Source organism: Notolepis coatsorum (genome assembly GCF_963971535.1).
Source record: "Notolepis coatsorum genome assembly, chromosome: 5".
Classification (NCBI taxonomy): Eukaryota; Metazoa; Chordata; class Actinopteri; order Aulopiformes; family Paralepididae; genus Notolepis; species Notolepis coatsorum.
Window position 1 is genome coordinate 75364913 of NC_140169.1, and position 21779 is coordinate 75386691.

Consider the following 21779-nt stretch of genomic DNA (forward strand, 5'->3'; position numbering starts at 1 on the left):
CCGGAGTGAATAAATTGGTAAACAAATTTCAGACCCTTTGTCCTCCATCCACTGAATCCTGCATCCAGAGTTGATGGTGTAAAGTCCCCAATGAAACCAATTGAGGTCAGGCCCGATGTTAAAGGCAAACTGAACTCTTTCTGGACCGCTCTCCATATTTGTATCGTAAATCTGGACCATACACCTATTGAGTCCTCCCTTATCTTATGTCCAGAGAATAATAAGGTAGTACGTTGTTTCTGTGTAGATAAGTCTTTTTCCATTTTTAACCATCTTGATGACAAATCATCTGTGATCCAGGTGTGCAAGGGTCTAAGTTCAGCAGCCCAAAAATAATATTTGAGGTTAGGGATAATAATAAATAATTCATTTAATTTATATAGCGCTTCTCAATAACCCGAAGTCGCTGGGATGGCCAAACCGTCAGCAGTACACAAAAAGTACACAGTAAAAATATTTCATATAATTTGTACAGGTAGTCTAAGAGGTACTAAGTACAACCATGGAAGTTTCATAAACTGCTTATGGGAAAATATTTTTTTATCCCACATCAAAGTTTGTCGAAAATGCTGATTCTGAGGACTTTGAAACTGAAATTACTCAAAAAGTACACAGTAAAAATATTTCATATAATTTGTACAAGTAGTCTAAGAAGTACTAAGTACAACCATGGCAGTTTCATAAACTGCTTATGGGAGAAATGGTTTTTATCCCACATCAAAGTTAGTCGAAAATACTCATTGTTCTATAAAAAGGACTTTGAAACTCAAATTACTCAAAGTACACAGTAAAAGTAGTTAATATTATTTGTGCAAGTAGTCTTGAGAAGTATTAAGTACAAACATGGCAGTGTAATAAACTACTTATGAAATAATAGAAATTAACCACATGCCATCCTTTACTTTGAAATCCTCACCGGAAGTGTTCCTCTGTGGAATTGTCTAGCTTTAGTGGTCGAATATACAGTGAATGAATGAATGAAAACTTTATTTAACAGATTGCAGAATGGGTACAATACAGTACGGCTCAATACATACAATTGTTAAGGGGATGCAGACCTGAGAAAGACGTTTGTCTTGTTTCCATCAGGGTCCCCCATTTTCAATTCATATAGTTCAGTACTGCGCGTCCTATTGATTCGATTTTCAATAATACTGCACATACGAAACGTCCTATTGATTCGATGCGCATTCAATGTCATATTAAGTATTTCTGTAAGATCTACTTGTGAGACTGTGTTCAAAAGTCACGTCGGTTCATTACAACAGCGTCCCAGGCTTGTTTTAATGCATTACCGTAAACCTGGAACTAATCGCGCACTCGAAAAACAAGAGCGGCTGATTTGACCACGCAAAAGCAAAAGACGGCTCACTTGACCGCAGTGGCTGACTGCCTGAAGCAGGTAACGCACAGCACCGTTCAATATCACAAACTAGCAGGAGGACCCTGATGTAAACAAGACGAAAGTCGTTCTCTGGTCTGCATCCCCTTAACAATTGTGTGTATTGAGCCGTACTGTATTGTACCCATTCTCAACCTCTTCAAAACCAAGCTAAAAACCCACCTGTTCACACTTGCCTTCACGCAACACGGCCCCGCTCCCAAGTAGCCCACCCCTGACTCTTTTTAAGCCACAGATTCCGTTGTTTTGTTTTGTTTTGTTGTTTGTTTGTTTGTTTGTTAATTTTAACCACTTCATCCAATTGGACAGAACTTGCCTCCTTTTTTTTATTTATTTTTATCTCTTATCTTATTTGTTTTTTCTTGTTGTTACTATACACAGATCTTTTATGTATTTTATTATATATATTTTTTCAATTTTATTACTTACTTTTATTTTTTTCCATCCTTTCCTTGTACAGTGTCCTTGAGTCTGAGAAAGGCGCTTCTCTCTTAAAATTCAATCTATTATTATTATTATTATTATTATTATTATTAAGCTGTGTGAGAAGCCTCCATGATCAACAGCAGGGTCAGTCCCCACATCTTAACCAGACTGACAACCACAAATATGAATGTTTATTAACTCATTCAGCGCCAGTCATTAGCCGGGTCCCGTTGTAGCTATGCCACGCTTTAAAGATAGGAGTGCGTCACCTTGTTTGTAGAGCTAGATCTATATTCTATATTATAGCTATGGAGACAATACTATAGTCATTTGACACTGACTTTCTTCCGTCTAAGATGCAAAAAAGAGATAATCTTTTCATTTGTTATCCCATGGTGAATATAAGTATAATTTCAGAGTGGTCTGGGGTCATTCCTGGGAAGCGAGTAATAGGGCACAACGTGGATTCTACTATAAGCGTTGGCGTTTCTTGCCTGGACACGCTACTATTTCCAAATCAAATGTATATAATAGGTATTATGTTTCATCACGAATGAACAGGCAAGGACACTATAAATTAAGGAAGGTTCATTACGTGAGGTCTGCCTGGTGTTCTGACGGGATGACTCTTCCTTGTTTTATAGTTTACTTGCCTGTGGATAGGAGGAGTAAACCCGCCAATGACGCACCTTGTGTTGCCCACGTGACAAAATACAGGAAGTGAGACAGACCGAGGCAGAGCATCAGGAAGGAATAGAGTTTTAATTTCACATTTAGAAATGTCTCAAATAGAACAGATGGAGGCTCTTGTTAAAGAGGGACTAAAACAGCTGTTGAGGATATAATTTAAAATATGATTAACGTTTATTAGGAGAAGGATTCCCGGTCAAAATGGCAGAGCAAGCGTCAAAACAAGCTGCTGGACATCCTTCTGAAAGCCAAGATATAAAGTTACAAAGAGCAGGTTTGTGTTTTCAGATGATTTGTCAGGTTATGTCTGAATGAAGCAGGTAACGCACAGCACCGTTCAATATCACAAACTAGCAGCGGGTGTTTTACTCACATATGTATCCTTTCGCCAAATATCAATAAAATAGGTTTGATTGATTGAGTGACAATTGTATTAACAGATTGCAGAATGGGTACAGTACAGTACGGCTCAATACACACAATTGTTAAGGGGATGCAGACCAGAGAAAGACTTTTGTCTTGTTTACATTAGGTGCCCCCATTTTCAATTCATAATAACATAATTATATGACATACAGATAGACATACAGATAGACAGTACTGTTACATCTAGACATTTATGACATACCATATCTACAAATATACAGTACTGTTTGTGATACAAAAATAGCCTAAACAGAGAGTATATACATTTGAGGGGAAAGAAACTTTACATTGGAGGAGGTTGTGAGTGTGGGGGGGGGGGGGGGGACTGTACATTGGAGGAGGTTGGGTATGTGGGGTGGGGGGGGACACTGTACATTGGAGGTGGGGGGGGGGGGGGGGGGACTGTACATTGGAGGGTTTAGTGGATACATTAGAACTGTAGTAAAACACTAATCAAAACCCCATGTGTCTACCATGTACGCTTATAAAGTTATAAAGGGAATCTATGTCAAGTCAAGTCAAGTCAAGAGTTTTAATTGTCACGGCATACAGGTATACAATGAAATGCGGGTGGTCTTGCCCGCAACGATGTGCAATACAGTGGTACATATAATAGAATCAAAAGAAGAAACAACATTGTGCAGTAACAGGTAGCAGGTAACATGGAGTGACATCTCGGTATCTGTACATAGTTATTTACAGAGCATGTGTGACATGCTAGTTAGCTTTGGTAGTGCAATACACTGTTCCTGTTATTCTAATTTAAAGTGTCCTTTCCTTTGGCCATAAGTGTGCGTGTGTGCGACATGAGTGTGTGCCCGCTCATGTTAAAGTGTTAAGTGGCTGCTCGTGTGTGAGCGTGCACAGTGTGCGTGTCGTGTGTGTGTTCATGTGTGCTTGTGTGTGGACAGTTCAATGTTCTGAGCACTCAATGTTCTATGTGGAGCATTTGTGATAGCTTTACCATTAATAATGGTTGTGATAGTCACTGATGTAGGCTAGTTGGTGCATAGTATGAGTTGAGAGAAATACCGCACTTCCGCGTGTGGCGTCAGACTAGCAAAGATAATTCTGGTTGACAGTTTTCCTGTTCTTCAATTCTCTGTTCTTCCCTCCAGACCTCCCACAGCTGTCAGTCTGTAAGGAGGTTCCCCCTGAGCAGCAGGAGAGGAGCCTCAGTCTGGACCAGGAGGACCCAGAGCCCTCACAGCTGTCAGTCTGTAAGGAGGTTCCCCCTGAGCAGCAGGAGAGGAGCCTCAGTCTGGACCAGGAGGACCCAGAGCCCTCACAGCTGTCAGTCTGTAAGGAGGTTCCCCCTGAGCAGCAGGAGAGGAGCCTCAGTCTGGACCAGGAGGACCCAGAGCCCCCACAGCTGTCAGTCTGTAAAGAGGAGGTTCCCCCTGAGCAGCAGGAGAGGAGCCTCAGTCTGGACCAGGAGGAGCCAGAGCCCCTACAGCTGTCAGTCTGTAAGGAGGTTCCCCCTGAGCAGCAGGAGAGGAGCCTCAGTCTGGACCAGGAGGACCCAGAGCCCTCACAGATTAAAGAGGAACAGGAGGAAACCTGGAGGGAGGGAGAGCAGCTTCAAGGCCTGGAGGAGGCTGACACCAAAGACTCCATATTCACTATAAGCTGTGTGAGAAGCCTCCATGATCAACAGCACGGTCAGTTCCCACATCTTAACCAGACTGTAGACAACCACAAATATTAATGTTTATGAACTCATTCAGCGCCAGCCATTAGCCGGGTCCCGTTGTAGCTATGTCACGCTTTAAGATAGGAGTGTGTCACCTTGTTTGTAGAGCTAGATCTATATTCTATAATATAGCTATGGAGACAATACTATAGTCATTTGACACTGACTTTCTTCCGTCCAAGATGCAAAAAAGAGATAATTTTTTCATGTGTTATCCCGTGGTGAATATAAGTATAATTTCAGAGTGGTCTGGGGCAGGGATGCACCGATCTGGCTTTTTCAATCCCGATACCGATACCTGGGTTTGGGTATCGGCCTATACAGAGTACCGATCCGATACCCATTGTAAAAAAAAAAAAAAATTATATATATTTATATATATATATATTTTATTTTTTTAAATCTTTTTCCCCCTCCTTTTTCCTCCGATTTTCTCCCATCCCAATGTTAGTCGTTATGCCAATTCCCAATCCCCTTCCTGGTCGCTGCGCACTTACCCCCCACAGTCGGTCTGGGAGAGTGGAGGCTATCACGTGCTTCCTCCGACACACGTCTAGCCAATCAACCGCTTCTGTTCACCTGGCAGCGCGGACTCTCACTGAGAGCGTGTAACGTGTGGAAGGATCACACTACCGCCCTTAGATCCTATCCGCAATGAGCAGGCGCCCCGACCGAACTGTAGGAGTCACTGTTTACAACGACCCGGACCCACCCCGCCAGCTTCTCCCACCCTCTAATACTGCCAATTGTATTAGTGTGAACGGCCAGCCAAGCTGGTGACAACGCCGGAGCTGTGAGCTGGATTCGAACAGGCGAATTATATTTTGTTTTTAAGAATTGTAAAAGATCACAAGTGTGTTTTTGATTAATAAACTGTATGCCTCACTGTGGAAGTCAGAGACTGGGATAATTCTTGTTGTACAAGGCAACATCAGGCTTGACTTAAAACGAAAGGTTATCCTATAACCTAGTTATATGAATACTGGCTGAGCGTATCTCGTATCTCCAGCACCTACTGTGCTCATTAACAAAACAATGCACCCATGTACCTGACCAGGCCCCGCCCCAGTGTCCTCCTATAAGACACCGGACATGGTCACACTCCCCCTTCCTCTTTTTTTGTTTCCATCATGGACGCTGCAGTGCACTCCATAAACTAGTTGTTATGAAATGCAGAGAGGAATTGAACAATGGAAAACCAAGGGACCTGGGGAGGACCAGGAGGCCGCAGCACAGATGTCCTCCAGCCCAGTGATTCCCAACCTGGGGTCCGCGGACCGCCAGGGGGCGCAGGGGGTCCGCCAGACCACAGATGATTTGATTTTTATTTTATTTTTTTATTGGCATATTTTTATCATCAGAAGCATGAATAGTCTCTCCACTACAATAAAAAATAAAGATAAATAAATAAACATCTAGACATGATTTTTGAACGTTAACAGTAGGCTACCGGGTAGCCGCTAAAACGCGAATCAGTTGACTGTATCACTTTCTGTAGCTAGCCTAGCACGCTAGTTAACTTTCTCGGCTCGTCTGCAGTCAGCCGCCAGAGGCGAAAATGTGTGACAAACGAAAAGGAGATGACGGCAGCTCATCTGCAAAAAAAGTTAGGACCTACAGCAATCGCGAAAATTACATCACCATGGGCTTCACTGAGGGACCAGACAAACGACCTGAGTGTGTGATTTGTGGAGAAAAGTTGGCAAACTCGAGCCTGAAGCCCAGCAAGCTGAAGAGACATCAGGCGTCTAAGCACCCAGAAACCGTTGGGAAGGATCCAGACTTTTTTCGGAGGAAAGAACAGTCTCTCAAGGCGAACAAGCCTGTTGATGTTAGAGTAGCGTGGAGCAGGGGTGGCAGTGATTTACAGAAGGCTACCGAAGCCTCCTTTGAGTGTTCGCTTTTAATTGCAAAAGCAAAGAAACCGCACAATATTGGCGAGCAGCTCATCAAACCAGCCTGCATCAAAATGGTTTAGAAACTGTGCGGCCCACAGGTGGCGGATAAACTAAAATCAGTACCACTCTCGAACAATGTAGTGAAAGACCGAATTGATAAGATGTCAAGTGATTGCGAGCAGCAGCTGTCAGAAAAGCTTAGAAAGGGTCCATTTGCCATACAACTTGATGAAACTACAACTGTCGCAGACGAGGCTGTGCTCATCGTTTATGTGCAATATATTGAAAATGAGGATCTGAAGCAGGACATTCTCATGTCAGTCAACCTTACTACCACCACTCGAGGTGAGGATATTTTTACTGCAGTGGATTCTTACTTCATTCAACATAAATGCAAACCGTTCACCATTAGGGCCTGATTTGAGAGGATGAATACAGGATTTGAATATTGGCCAACATTTTGAAATACATATGGTGCAAGATTAGATTTGTTGATTGAAGGCACAAGTCAAAGAAGCATAGTGGGTCTAATTATGATGCATATGCCTGTGTATAAGCAGTTTGTTATTAAAATGACAAAAAAAAGGTATTAAACCCAGCTAGGACAGATTCTCTCTGCTACTGATTGGAATTTCCTGTCTCATATTTAGTTTAATTTGTTGCATTGATTTGTTCCATAAATGCAAACTGTTCACCATTAGGGACTGATTTGAGAGGATGAATACAGGATTTGAATATTGGCCAAACATTTTGAAATGCATATGGTGCAAGATGAGATTTGTTGATTGAAGGCACAAGTTAAAGAAGCATAGTGGGTCTAATTGTGATGCATATGCCTGTGTATAAGCAGTTTGTTATTAAAATGACAAAAAAAAGGTATTAAACCCAGCTAGGACAGATTCTCTCTGCTACTGATTGGAATTTCCTGTCTCATATTTAGTTTAATTTGTTGCATTGATTTGTTCCATAAATGCAAACCGTTCACCATTAGGGCCTGATTTGAGAGGATGAATACAGCATTTGAATATTGGCCAAACATTTTGAAATGCATATGGTGCAAGATGAGATTTGTTGATTGAAGGCACAAGTCAAAGAAGCATAGTGGGTCTAATTGTGATGCATATGCCTGTGTATAAGCAGTTTGTTATTAAAATGAAAAAAAAAAAACGTATTTTATGGTATCTTATTAGGAGGGGGTCCGCAAATTTCATCAGAGATGTTTGGGGGTCCCTGGGGGGAAAAAGGTTGGGAACCACTGCTCCAGCCAACGTGTAGCAAAGGGCAATGCCCTCGCACAACCAATGTGACAGGCGCTGCTTGGACAGTGCCTTACCAGCGCGAGGGCCACCGTAACAAACAAAGAGCTGATCGGTAGCCCCTGAGGTCCCGAGTCCGACTGAGGTAAACCCCCAAAGCCCAGACGGGACACGACAGGTGAAGGCTCGTCTCTAACTCACCAGCGTGAGGAGGCGGATGAAACGCCTGAACCACAATATCCCTGGAGCGAAAAGAGCTCCGGATATTCTTTGGCACGAAGACTGGATTAGGCCTCAGAGTCACACCTCTATTGACACGAATAGACAAGCACTCAGGCCGCACCGAGAGAGCACACAGCTCACCCACGCGCTTAGCGGAGGTGATGGCCAGCAGGAACACAGTCTTGAAGGACAGCTGTTCCAAAGACGCCAGCTCAAACGGGGCCTCAGCCAACCGGCCGAGGACCAGTTGGAGGTCCCAACTCGGAGACAGAGAACGTTCCACCGGCTTGAGACGCCGAGCGCCAAGCAGGAAACGCTTCACAAGAGGGTGGCTGAACAACGTACCGCCCTCAAAACCCCACATGACAAGAGGATATAGCCGCAGCATTTATACCCTCACCGTCGAGGCCGACAGTCTACCCAAAATAGACTGAAGGAAGGAAAGGACAGCGTCCAGGGGGCAGGACACCGGGTCCAAGCCCCCACCTTACACCACTCTTGGAAAGTACGCCACCTACCCGCGTAAACCGCGATAGTGGAGGGAGCACGCGCGTTTCGGATGGTGTCGACCACAGAAGGGTCAAGACTACGATCAAATTTTTTTGCTCCCGATCCGATCCCGATCATGTGATTTTGAGTATCTACCGATACCGATCTTTCCCGATCCGATCTTAAAAAAAATATATATTTTTTTAATTTATTTAATTATTTTTCCCCAATTTCGCCTCACCAATTCTTCCTTCAATTCTCCCCTCCCCTGTCTCGAACGTTGCTAGACTATGCCTCCCACTGGTCGGCTGCAGTGAGGACCAAGCCTTGCATCACGTGTCCCCTCCGTTACACGAGGAGGCAGCTGTCGCATCTTTTCACCTGAACAGCTCAATCTCTCAGTGGCAAGGAGTAACGCGTGGGAGGCTCACGGTGCCCCCGATCCTGATTCTGCTGTACAGGCGCACCAACCGACCTGTAGGAGTCGCTGTCCACAACGTCCAATATATTCCACCACACCACCCACTGGCTTTCCCACCCCTAACACTGCCAATTGTTAGTATGAACGACCAGCCAAGCCAGTAGCAACGCCGAGAGCTGGGCTCGAACCCAGCATCTCCTGCGTTAGTGGCAAGCGCCTTGCCATTAGTAACCGATTTGACGCATTTTTGTCAGAAACTGGCGAAGCGAGACTGTTGCCTCAATAGTCCCTCGAGGGGCTCGAGGTGGCTCGAGCGCCGGTGGCTCACATTACATTCACCCTGAATGTTGACGTTATCCAGGTGAAAAGTTTACTTCATTCAAGCGAGGCATTGCAACCGGAGTAATCTAAAAACTGAATGATGATATGCAATTTAAAACCAAAACTAAGGCCTCAGTATGAGTTTAAGACGTGAACATGGTCATGTTTGTAAAAAAATAAAAATAAAAAAATCCAGATTTTTTTTAAAAAAGATTCCCGATCCCGATTTTCAGAAAATCACGTGAACGGATCGGGACATCCCTAGTCAAGACCCATCCCCTCCAGACTCACCCTCTCAACAGCCAAACCATCAGCGGCTGTCCCAGAACAGGGAACAGCCACAGAGACCTGTGCGCCTGAGAGAGGGCCCGCGATGACCAAGGAACAGGCCACGGCGGGGCTACCAAGAGCTGGATCAGGACCGGGAACCACACATCTGTGCCCCGGTCCGGCGCGATCAGGATCAAGGTCCTGCACTACCGACGTATCCGCTCCAACAACTGAGCTATCAGATGTATAGGGGAAAACGCGTACAGAATCCTGGGCAGCCATGGATACATCGAGAAGGCATCCACCCCCAAGGGAGGATTGTCCCCCCGACTGACCGAAAACCATAAGGGGCACTGGTGAGACTGTCTGCTCGCAAACAGATCCACCGTGGCTTCCCCGAACCGGTCCCAGACTTGTCTGACTATGTCTGGACGTAGTCCCCATTCGTCGGAATGTGGACCGCCCCGTGACATCACATCTGCGCCCACATTCTCCTTGCCAGGGATGTGGAGCGCCCTCAGGCTGCGCAGATTGAGAGACGCCCATAGCCAGAGCTCGACCGCCGCCCGGTGCAGACGGATGGAGCGTACTCCTCCCTGTCTGTTGATATACGATGCTGCCGTCGTGTTGTCCGTCCTGACCAACACGTGCTCGCCCACCACCAAGTGGCTGAGCCGCTTGAGGACCAGAAGGACTGCCTTCAATTCCAACACATTGATGTGCAGTGCAGACCGGGCAGCATGGACGTCCAGCTGCCCCCTACTGCATTGGTCCGACATGTCCCCCCCCCATCCCGTGAGGGAGGCGTCGGTGAAGACTGTGACGTGTGACAGCCTGCTGCCCATGGAGATCCCGCTGGTGAGGGTACCAGTCCTCCCCCAGTGGTCGAGATCCCCCAGTATTGACATGGGAACCTTCAAACGTTTCCACTTGCCTCTCACCAGGTCTATTCCCATACTGGAAAACCACCTCTGTATCCTCCTCATGAAGAGGAGGCCAAGAGGGACCACAGAGTGAGCAGATGCCATCATACCGAGTAGGCGCATCACAGACAGCGCCGCAACCGTCCTGCCAGGATGGAGCCCCCTGAGCGAGTCGAGGATAGCCACTCGCCGCCGCTTCGAGAGGGTTGCCCTCATGGGCCTTGAGCTTAGAACCAAGCCCAAGTACTCCACCTGTTGACTCGGAAGAGGCGTACTCTTCTTCCAGTTCACAGCAAAACCCAGCTTGGTGAGGAATTCCACCACCAGCCTGGTATGAGAGGGGGGGGTGACCGGAGAGCGAGCTAGACACAGCTGGACGGCGATGGTATTTTAGGGCATGTTCATCTAATGTAGCCGATCCCTCTGCCGCCAAGGCTGTCGGCCTTGCGGTCACCTGTTTTCGTTGTGCCCAGGGTACCTCAGGCGGGGGAAACATGGCCACTGGTTGAGGGCCTCGCCACAGTCGTTGACGAAGCCGTGCTCTCACCTCTGGCTGCATGGTGCGAGGCAGTGTGGGGCCCAGGTCAAATACCGCCTGCGTTTCCGCGGAAAGACAAAAGAGTCCCTCCGTGGAAAGAGGAGCCCTAAGGAGAAGAAACATTTCTTCCTCCCCAAGGGAAGACTGCTCCAACCAGAGATGCCTATGAATAAGAGTTGATAGCATCCTGATCCTCCCTGCGGTTATAGCTTGCGACTGAGTTAAGAGTTCTATAACCCCAAAAACATGCGCAATGTTTTCGGTGTCGGCTGGCCCTGCAGCCCCACTACCCGACACCAATGTGGACAGAAAAACAGTCAACTGAGCAATGACACTGGCCGCTGCTAAATTCCATCCTGTGGTGGTATAAACATCATCAGCACATACCGCCACCTGCCGGGCCGACTCGCCCTCAGGCGTCGGCTTCCGGGTGGGACACCGTTCAACCCTGCCAGGGCAAAGGATCGATGCTACGTGGCTCTCAAGCCAGGGCACACCTGCCTTGCGCCCTTTTGTCAGCCCATTCACCCATAAAAAGGGTAAATAAGCCTCAGCAAAACCCCCCACATTAGCTACCGACTGACCTTCATCAATGAACCGGTTAAGAGGAGGGAAAAGTGGTGACAGCCCAAGGCGGGGAACAAAGGAACAGTGACCCAGCATCGTAGCATTAGCATTAGCCGCGCGCTCCAGGATAGCTGGGAAAACATCCAACTCAGTTAGGACGACAACGTTTACCCAGATATCCTGCCCCTTGCGCCAATACACAACTCGGTTGTCTCACGGGACAACGAGCAGTATCACAAATGCTAGCATTGATGCCTGGTAGCGCAGGCCCTACCTGTGCGCGACCTAGCCCGACAGCTAGCCGCCGCGCGACGTCCCTCGATCCGCTGTCATGAGACGAGGAAACCCCAGGCCAGGCCCGATGCGCTGTTAGGATGTGCCGAGAAGATTCCAGGGGCTGGCAAATCTCCGGCGAAAACCCAACATTGTTCAATTCCTCTCTGCATTTCATAACAACTAGTTTATGGAGTGCACTGCAGCGTCCATGATGGAAACAAAAAAAGAGGAAGGGGGAGTGTGACCAAGTCCGGTGTCTTATAGGAGGACACTGGGGTGGGGCCTGGTCAGGTGCATGGGTGCATTGTTTTGTTAATGAGCACAGTAGGTGCTGGAGATGAGAGATATCTCATTATGGCAAAGAGTGAGACGCGAGGCCAGTAAGGCTATATAACATTACTTTCCTAACATTTAGTGAAACTAAATGTAACAAATTAACACATAGATATAAATGTACTGAATTGATATTTATTATTAAAATAATGAATAATCGTGCACCAGCAACTTGAACAAAACGTTCAAAATAAACAGGAATAAATTCTTTGTAAACATTTAGTGCAAATAGGAATTTAAAATTCCAATATAAAATAATGTAGCAGCTGAAACTGAGAAATATTTAGGCTACGTTAAATCACAATTCACAAGTCAAGTAAACAACTTGGTAAAACATTCAAAATAAACAGGAATCAAAATTATTTGTAAACATTTAGTGCAAATAGGAATTTAAAATCCAATTAAAAATAATATAGCAGCTGAATCACCATTCACTAATAAACAAGTATCTTGGTAGCAACAAAATATTCAAACAGTCATTAACTTGTCAAAAAATGTATTAACCACTAGAGGGGGCAGCAGTCCCTGGGGAAAATCCAAGGCCCTCTGATGTGAGACCGACTCCTATCAGTCACACACCACACCTGTTGTGAATAATTCTCACTTAAGCAGCAATGGCAGGTTCTTTCTGATGAAAACAAGCATTTCTGCTCTCTCTGCTGTTAGCCTGTTTCTCTTCTTATCCACGATGTTGGAGACTGTGCTGAACAGCCTCTCACTTTCTACACTAGTGCAGGGGGCACAGAGGTATTTTATGGCCATGGCAGCAAGGCCAGGAAACTGTTGCCGGTTGACTCCCCAGTACTGGTATGGGTTGTCTGAGGAAGCAATTGTCTTCTCTTTAAAAAAAAGCCATGCATTTGGACAGCAGTGCTTGAGCTGCTTGCTGCACCAGGATCCCCACTCTCCTCCAGAATTTGATCAAATTCTTTCATAAAGCTGCTTTTGCTTGTGCTTGGTGCTGCTGCTTCCACCCGAGGGGCCTTTTCTGGAGGCTCTGAAGCAGGGCTCGAGACTAACGATGTCCCGTCGTCCCGGGGACGATCAAATATTGATTTGGGACGAACAGAAATCTTTGCTGGGACGGAGAGGATTTTTTTTTCACAGGAAATGTCAATTGGCCGACTGTCAGTGCGCGCATATATTGCTGTCAAAATTGTGAATGTCTCGTGCTGACTAAGTTCACTGAAGTCTAAACGTAGCGTGATTTGCCAAATCCAATGACTATCTCCGCCTCCCAACGCAGCAATACGCTCATCCAGCATCAAGTTCCTACCCACCTCTCCTCCGGTACAGTACGCGCTGTGCACCGTACGATTGCAACGGTGCGGAACCTTTTTTTGCGTAACTTAAATCCCCACGTAATTTATCAACAACACTGCGGTCTGCTGTGAGCATTATAAAACAAACGTGTGTTTAACCGACCGTGAATTAAAGTGTCAATGCTGTTTGTCATTTTAACAGCAGATACTTTCTTAAATGCCATCCTCCCGACAGAGCAGTGTGACGGGGAGCTCTGATGGGTTCGATTGCTGGTGTTAGCATTAGCTGAAGAGCTAGTTTTAGCTTAACGTTACCTTGGCTAAAGTTGGGACTATTCATAATCCAGAAATAATGGCTGCAGACCTGCAAGCAAAGTACAGCAAGTTGGCAAAGGAGTATTCCAACGTAAATCACATTTTCACCAGTAAAGTTAGTCTTTCCATCTGCAGCTACATGCTAGCTAACCTAGCTCATGTTAGCGTCGTCACTGAACCACCTCGCGTACACAATTAATGACATGTTGCGGACAGCCATATCGGTGACAATGTTTAGCTTTTAGTGCCAAATGATAAGAGTCTGAGGCGGAGTCTCAAAAGAGAATGTTGAATATTTATTGTGCAAAAATCACAACAGATCCTCTCCAACGGAGTCTTGTAGCTGAGTAGGGTATATCTGCAGAGCCACTTGGTAACGAGTGCAACACCGTGTAATGTCCGTGTGGATCGTTGGAGTAGGGTATATCTGCAGTGCTGCAGCCCCATACTCTGTGTATAGATTTGTATTAGTATCATAATCAATCACCTGTTGTTGAATAAATACCATTACTTTCTAGTTATTACTAAAAAACAGTATATATAAAACAGTAGCTGTATAAAAAAATTAATAAAAAAAAAGTATAATTTATATAATTTAATTAAAAAAAATTAAAAAAAATTAATGTATGCACTGGTATTTTTGGGACGGTTACATTCACTTTGGGACGGTTAAAATTGTATTTCGGGGCGGTTCTGGGACGGTGGTGAAAAAAGTTAGTCTGGAGCCCTGCTCTGAAGCCTCCGATGCTCCAGCTGTGGTCCTCCTCAGTTCTGGAGGCTCTGAAGCCTCCGATGCTCCAGCTGTGGTCCTCCTCAGTTCTGGAGGCTCTGAAGCCTCCGATGCTCCAGCTGTGGTCCTCCTCAGTTCTGGAGGCTCTGAAGCCTCCGATGCTCCAGCTGTGGTCCTCCTCAGTTCTGGAGGCTCTGAAGCCTCCGATGCTCCAGCTGTGGTCCTCCTCAGTTCTGGAGGCTCTGAAGCCTCCGATGCTCCAGCTGTGGTCCTCCTCAGTTCTGGAGGCTCTGAAGCCTCCGATGCTCCAGCTGTGGTCCTCCTCAGTTCTGGAGGCTCTCCTCCGATGCTCCAGCTGTGGTCCTCCTCAGTTCTGGAGGCTCTGAAGCCTCCGATGCTCCAGCTGTGGTCCTCCTCAGTTCTCCTCAAGGTCCTTGGTCAGTGCACCTTTTGCACGTGTGACAGAGTCTGCACTTGTAAAGTATCTGAAACAATAAAATAACATTGTGTGTATTGAGCTGTACTGTATTGTACCCATTCTGCAATCTGTTAATAAAGTTTTCAATCAATCAATCAATCATTCAATTGTAGGCTGATCAAAGTAATACAAATGAAAAAAGATCACACCTTTACCCTGATGGTTGCACATTTATCCTTATTTTAAATCTTAAATGTAGTAGTAGTGTATGTAATAATATTAATATCTATAATGTGTCTAATTCTATTCTAACTTTAAATTAACATAATCACAACATTATTATCACATTGAAATTTGCACAGAGAGAGACTTACTTTGTGTTTATATTAGTCATCACTCAATTGTGTCTGTAAACTATTATTTTTTAATTGCAAAGTCTTTTACATTTTCTATTTTATTTTAAGTTAGTTTTTACTTATCTGTATACATATTTATTATCTGTATATATACATATTTCTAACAGCACAACCACAACAGACGGAGACGGAGAGAGAGATTATATAATATATAGGGCTGTCAGTTTATCGCGTTAATTAGATTAATTAATTACACAGCAAATTATCGCGTTATGAAAATTAACTCAAAATTAATTACAAAAAAAAAGTTTTTTTTTTTTTTTTTTTTTTTAATAATATTTTTTTTGTATCTCATTCATTCCATAAGAATGTAGAATACACATTTACAGACTTTTTATTTTTTAATATGGTCCATTTGCATGTTCTTGGTATCTGATTCTAGGGACATCTATGAATCTCAGGGAATGTATTCCCAGTGTCAGAAATACTGTGGGCTAGATCCACAAAGAATGGATTGCACGGTGCAAGTTGCACCCTGGTCTGCATCCCCTTAACAATTGTGTGCCGTACTGTATTGTACCCATTCTGCAATCTGTTAATAACATTTTCATTCAATCAATCAATCTGCGCGGTGATTGATTGAATGAAAATTTTATTTTGAGTAAATTGTAATGAACCAAATGAGAATATCAATACATTTTTTTGTATCTTTGACTGTGAATAACACCATGCTCAAATTGACCAGACCTGAAAAATCTAAGCAAATTAATAGATGGAAGATGATTAAACAGAAGGTTTTGTAGATACAGTACTGAATTCTGCCATCCGGACACATGCAATTTGAAATATGATTATATAATATAGAATATCAGGCATAAAATGGTTATGCGATTAAAATGCGATTAATTAGATTAATTAATTACAAATCCTGTAATTAATTCGATTAATTTTTTTAATCGCCTGACAGCACTAATAATATAATGTAATAGCCTATAGGTTTACAGTCTTACCTGTCTTTATATCTCGGGTCCAGCAAAGTGGCAAGTGAGTACAGTGGTTCATCTTCCACAGTGCTGAAGCGTTTGTTGACAGCTTGTAGGGGGGTCGTTTTCATCGATTTTAATCCCAGCGTCAGCCTCGCTTTCCTTAGCCAGGAGTCGTTTGAGGACGGTGACAGCTGGAATCACATCAGCGGTGGATGAGCTTACTTTCCTGGTTATCTCTTTAAATGGTGCTAGAACTATCTTACTTTTATCCAGCAAGGCCCACTGGTTCGCTGTCAGTGTTGTGGGCAGTTCATGGTCAGCAACATGGGCCTCGTCTTGACGTCTTGTTGCAGGCGTTTAGGTGGCATTTGCAACTCGAGCTGGATGTCTTGTAGCCGTGAATATGCAAGTGGAGAATGTTTAAAATGTCCCACAATCTGTCTACCGCTTGCAACGGCATCACTCGCACTCCGTTGTGAGAGTAGTCGGAGTCCCTCGTTGATTACGAGCTGCATTGTATGTGCAACACAGCCTAAGCTGCGCACTCCCATGTAGTCCATGGCTTTTTTCCCTCAAAATGACGTGCACTTTGGTCAACGGAATATGCCACTGATCAAGCATTCCCTTTATGGCAGTCGAAATCGAGTCGCCGCTGTGTGAACCATGGCATTTGTTTGCGTGTAGCATCGCACTGTGAGGCGTACAACTCGTGTCCAACCAGTGTACAGTTCAACTTAAAAGCGACATGGGTAGGGATGGGTACCTTTCACATTTGAACCGATACCGGTACCGGTACCGGTACCTGTGAATCGATACCGGTACCCAACGGTACCTTTTTTCGGTACTTTAGTCGCAAGAAATTTAATTTACCTACCTCGGTCGTAAAAAAAAAATCCAAACTTCAAATAACTACAATTTCGACAGTTTTCGGCTTGTCATTGCTCCGACTGCTTTGTTGTTGAATCAAGTCAAATCCTAGGTAAGCATATATTGTGCGTGTGAACGTTGACATAAAAAGAAAAAAGTTAAAAAAAAATAATAATAAAAGATATTTTTTTTTATTTTTTTTTTATAATTTTTTTGGTTTCTCACTTGATTCGATACTCGGTAGTACCGACGTGTTTCGGTTCGGTACCTCAAAAGTACCGAATTCGGTACCCATCCCTAGACATGGGGCACACGTCGCAGCTCCAGATATCTGTGGTGAAGCTCATCGCTTTTACATCTTTTAATAACTCTTCCGATATGTGTTTGCACACGTTCTTGTACAGTTCAGGCAGAGCGGTCTCGGAAAAATATTTTCGTGATGGTAAACTGTACCGTCGTTCCAGGTGTTTAAGTAGAATTCCCGAACCTTTTCTGTTATTTGTGTTGCGTTCACACTATTGCATGAAAGTTGCTCGCGTCTTTGCAGTGCATCCGCCAAAGTGAACTGCATTCGCGCGACACACACCTCCAAACGGGAGAGTGATAGAAAGAAAAAAAGGAAGAGAGAGGGAGGAAGGGAGGGCCCCCCCCCCACAAGCTGTCGCGCAGCACACTGAGAGGCAGAGAAAAAAAGAAGTATTTTTTCTCTCTCTCTCTGTCTCTGTCTCTGTCTCTGTCTCTGTCTCTCTCTCTCTCTCTCTCTCTCTCTCTCTCTCTCTCTCTCTCTCTCTCTCTCTCTCTCTCTCTCTCTCCCACCCCCTCCCTCTCTATCTCTCTCTCTCTATCTCTCTCTGTCTACCAGTCGCAGACTGTGTGGACTGACTGTCACTCAAAGTGCTTATGGGCGGAGCCAGGCCATAACAGCCTGAAATCTTGAAGCTGAAAAATGATGGTTTTGAGTACTTGATTAGAAATATAAAACAATGCATTTTTTTGAAAAAAAACGTACAGATGTCTTCAATACACTCACAGGAATTGTGTAAAGTTGCCCAAATAGTGCTAGGAATAGCAGTACATGTCCCCTTTAATGAAAATAGCGAATAAAAGAAAAAACTACCAAAACCCGAGATATCTCGGGTTCTGTCGTCCAACGCATGGCGAGTTAACCCGAGATATCTCGGGTCTGGCAATTAAAGAGTTAAAGGCTAGGCAAATTTCAGATATCAAACAGGTGGGGTGGCCGGGTAGCGCAGCGGACTAAGCATCTGTCTACCACCACAGAGACAGTGGGATCGAATCCAGCTGTGGTGCTTCCGGGTTGGCCGACCGTCCATACTGACACAATTGGCAGTGTTAGCGGGTGGGAAACCCGGCGAGGGTGGGTCCTGGTCATTGTAAAATAGCGACTCCTACAGGTCGGTCAGGGCGCCTGCACAGCGAGGGAGGGAAATGGTGAAGGTAGTGTGACCTCCCACGCGTTACACTTCACCAATGAGAGTCCTCGCTGCCAGGTGAAAAGAGGCAGCTGGCTGTCTTCTATGTCTCGGAGGAAGCATGTGATAGACTTCAGGGCTCCCTAGACCGACCAGTGGGGGGCACATGTGCGCAACGACCAGGAAGGGGAGGGGGGAATTGGCATAACGACTAAATTGGGATGGGAGGAAAAAAATACAGAAAATAGGAGGAGAAAAAGTGGATACAAAAAAATATATCAAACAGGTATCAAAATGAACATATTGTTTATTCCTGGGTTTGAGTAGGAGCTAGTAATTAGATCAGACAATAATAAAACACAAGATGTGCCCTAAAGATAAGGATTAGCACTAAATGAAGAAACCCAATCCCCTTACCAAACATATATGCTACATATATATATATATATATATATATATATATATATATATATTAGTGCTGTCAATAGATACATTTCTTTTTACTAATTAATCTCACAATTTTCTGTAATTAATCTAGATTAAAAATAGCATTTTCTACTTAAGACCGAAGCTTGTAACTAGGGATGCCCCGATCGATCGGCCAACGATCGGTATCGGCCGATATTCAGTATAAATATGAGATTGGTGAATTCCGATAATGCTTTATTTTCGCCGATCGTGAAAACCGATCGATGACAGGGAAAACATGATCCAATTCTCTGCGGAGTTCTCACTCGCTCTTCTCTCACAGCCACACAGCTGAGCTGCTGCTGCACATCTTGCCCCTCCTCCTCCTCCTCCTCCTCCCCCTCCCAGACCCATGTCATGTCAACAAACCCTTCTTACGGCAAGAGTCGAGTGGATGAGCAGCTCAGAGCTCCTCTTTCAACATAACAAGCATTAAACAAAATGGCCCAGTCATCTATTCACTTTTGTTTAATACATGAGGCATTGTCTAATGTTATCTAGCTACTGATAGCTCCTGATATCAATGTCTGATATCATCAGTTTGGCATTTGTTTTCGCAGGTGCTGGCTAGCGTTGGCTAACTAGCTATCGCTCGTGAGCTAACGTTAGCTACCTAATGTCATGTATGTTGTGTATGTCATAAATGTCTATATGAATTGAAAATGGGGGACCCTGATGGAAACAAGACAAACGTCTTTCTCAGGTCTGCATCCCCTTAACAATTGTATGTATTGAGCCGTACTGTATTGTACCCATTCTGCAATCTGTTAAATAAAGTTTTCATTCATTCATTCATTCATTCACTGTTTAAACAAAACTACACAGTCAACTATTCACTTTAGTTTAATACATGATGCATTGTCTAACTGGCTAGCTACTGATAGCTCCTGATATCAACAAATGCGCATTTCAGTTTAAGAATGATAGGGATGCCCCGTGCCGATCGATCGGCCAGCATGAGACCTCCGTTAGCTAGGTAGCTAACGTTAGCTCACTGTTTTAACTAAATGACCCAGTAAACTAAATAGTTCACTTTATTTTAATACATAATGCATTGTCTAACGTCATCTAGCCGGCTACCAGTAGCTACAGATAGCTCCTGATATCAATGTCTTATAACATAATTGACATTTTGTTTTTGCAGCTGAACATTGGCTAATTAGCTATCATGCTTCATAACAACACTGCGAAGATAGCAATGCTGAATGTGATTTGACCAAAGCAGAGTATACACACAGACAGTGGAGCTGTTTGCAGATAGCAAGCATTTTGACTTGTTGCGTGGTGGCGATGTTTCGCAGATAATACAACTACAAGTATAATTATATAATATCGGTGTATAGTATCGGTGGCAAAAAACATGATCGGGGCATCCCTACTTGTAACAGATATTTACTTGAGTAAAATCATGGAATTAATGTAAAATCAACACAAAGATACTATATTTAGATTCAAAGACTAGTTTAATAGCTTTATTTGAATACAGTTTCTCTCCTGTGAAATACAAATGTTCAACAAAATCATCAACATTGACTCAGCTAGACCTCTTTCCAGTGTTAATTTTGGCAGCTATTTTCATTAGTCTTAGTCATGTGTCAAGTGCTCCTTTTTCATCATATTTAGTCATCTGCATTTATTTTTCGTTTAGTCAGTTTTAGTCAACTAAATGTCTGAGCATTTTAGTCTTAGTCAGTGTTAGTCTCGATTTTGTCTTTTTTGTTTTTGTCTAGATTTAGTGGCAGAAAACTGATGATTTTTGTCTAGTTTTCGCTAATGAAAAAAAGGCATTTTATATTTTTATATTGTAAATAATGCAATTCTATTTATAAAGTATAGTCTAGCCCAAACCCTATCAGCTGATTCACAATAAGTTCAGTAGAAGGCTAGAAGCCCAATAGTAACCAAACATTCATTGAAATGGTCAATAGATTCAGAAATAGTCAGACATGGAATGGAACATATTCTGATTTAAATAGCTTTTTTTTTTAACCAACAATGGAACATTAGGATAGTGTAAATACACAGTACACACTGATTGCAATTCTTACTGGGACCTACTGTACAAATTTCACACACGTCACACACACATTCCCTTTTGTCCCTCGAGTCGTACCGTAGATCGCTGACGTCACATTAAATGGCGGCCCCCATCAGAGCATTCGGTGTGCATAAAGTGTGGTAACAAAATATCACAGCCCCTAAGACTGGGAGCGTTCTAACTCTACTGAGCATGTACCCAACATTATATGAAAAATAAAAAGTCATTACGACGTTTTAGTGCACTTCAAGCGCTAAAGGGATTCATAACTTATAGCGGGGTCAATCTCAGTGTTAGTACTCGTCTGTTTCTTTTCTTTTCATACCAACATTACCTTTTTAAGTGAACGTGGTCTTGTCCTTGTTGTATCCATGTGTAATGTTGATAGTAGTCTGGGATATAGGTCCCGACTCCCAGCCTATTAGCTATTAGCTCTTCTGGCAGCCTAGCCATCCTCTCAGCCTCCGTCGTCTTAAATGCTATGTTATTTTGGTAGAACTGTTCGGCTGCCGCATGAGTGTTGAGAGAGTAGCAGATTCCGTTCATGGTTATTGGTATAAGCTGTAGTCACGAGAGACCTGGGACACGGTTTTTAGCCTCACGTATGTTATGTAGCTTGGCTTTTAGCCATAAACGCTGCTGAGCTTAACCCGGAAACGGAAATGGGAAATGCTGAAATAATAACGTGACTTATTCTAAAAGTTATAATTATTTTGTCTCATCTTGTTTTAGTCAACATAAATTAAGAGAGAATT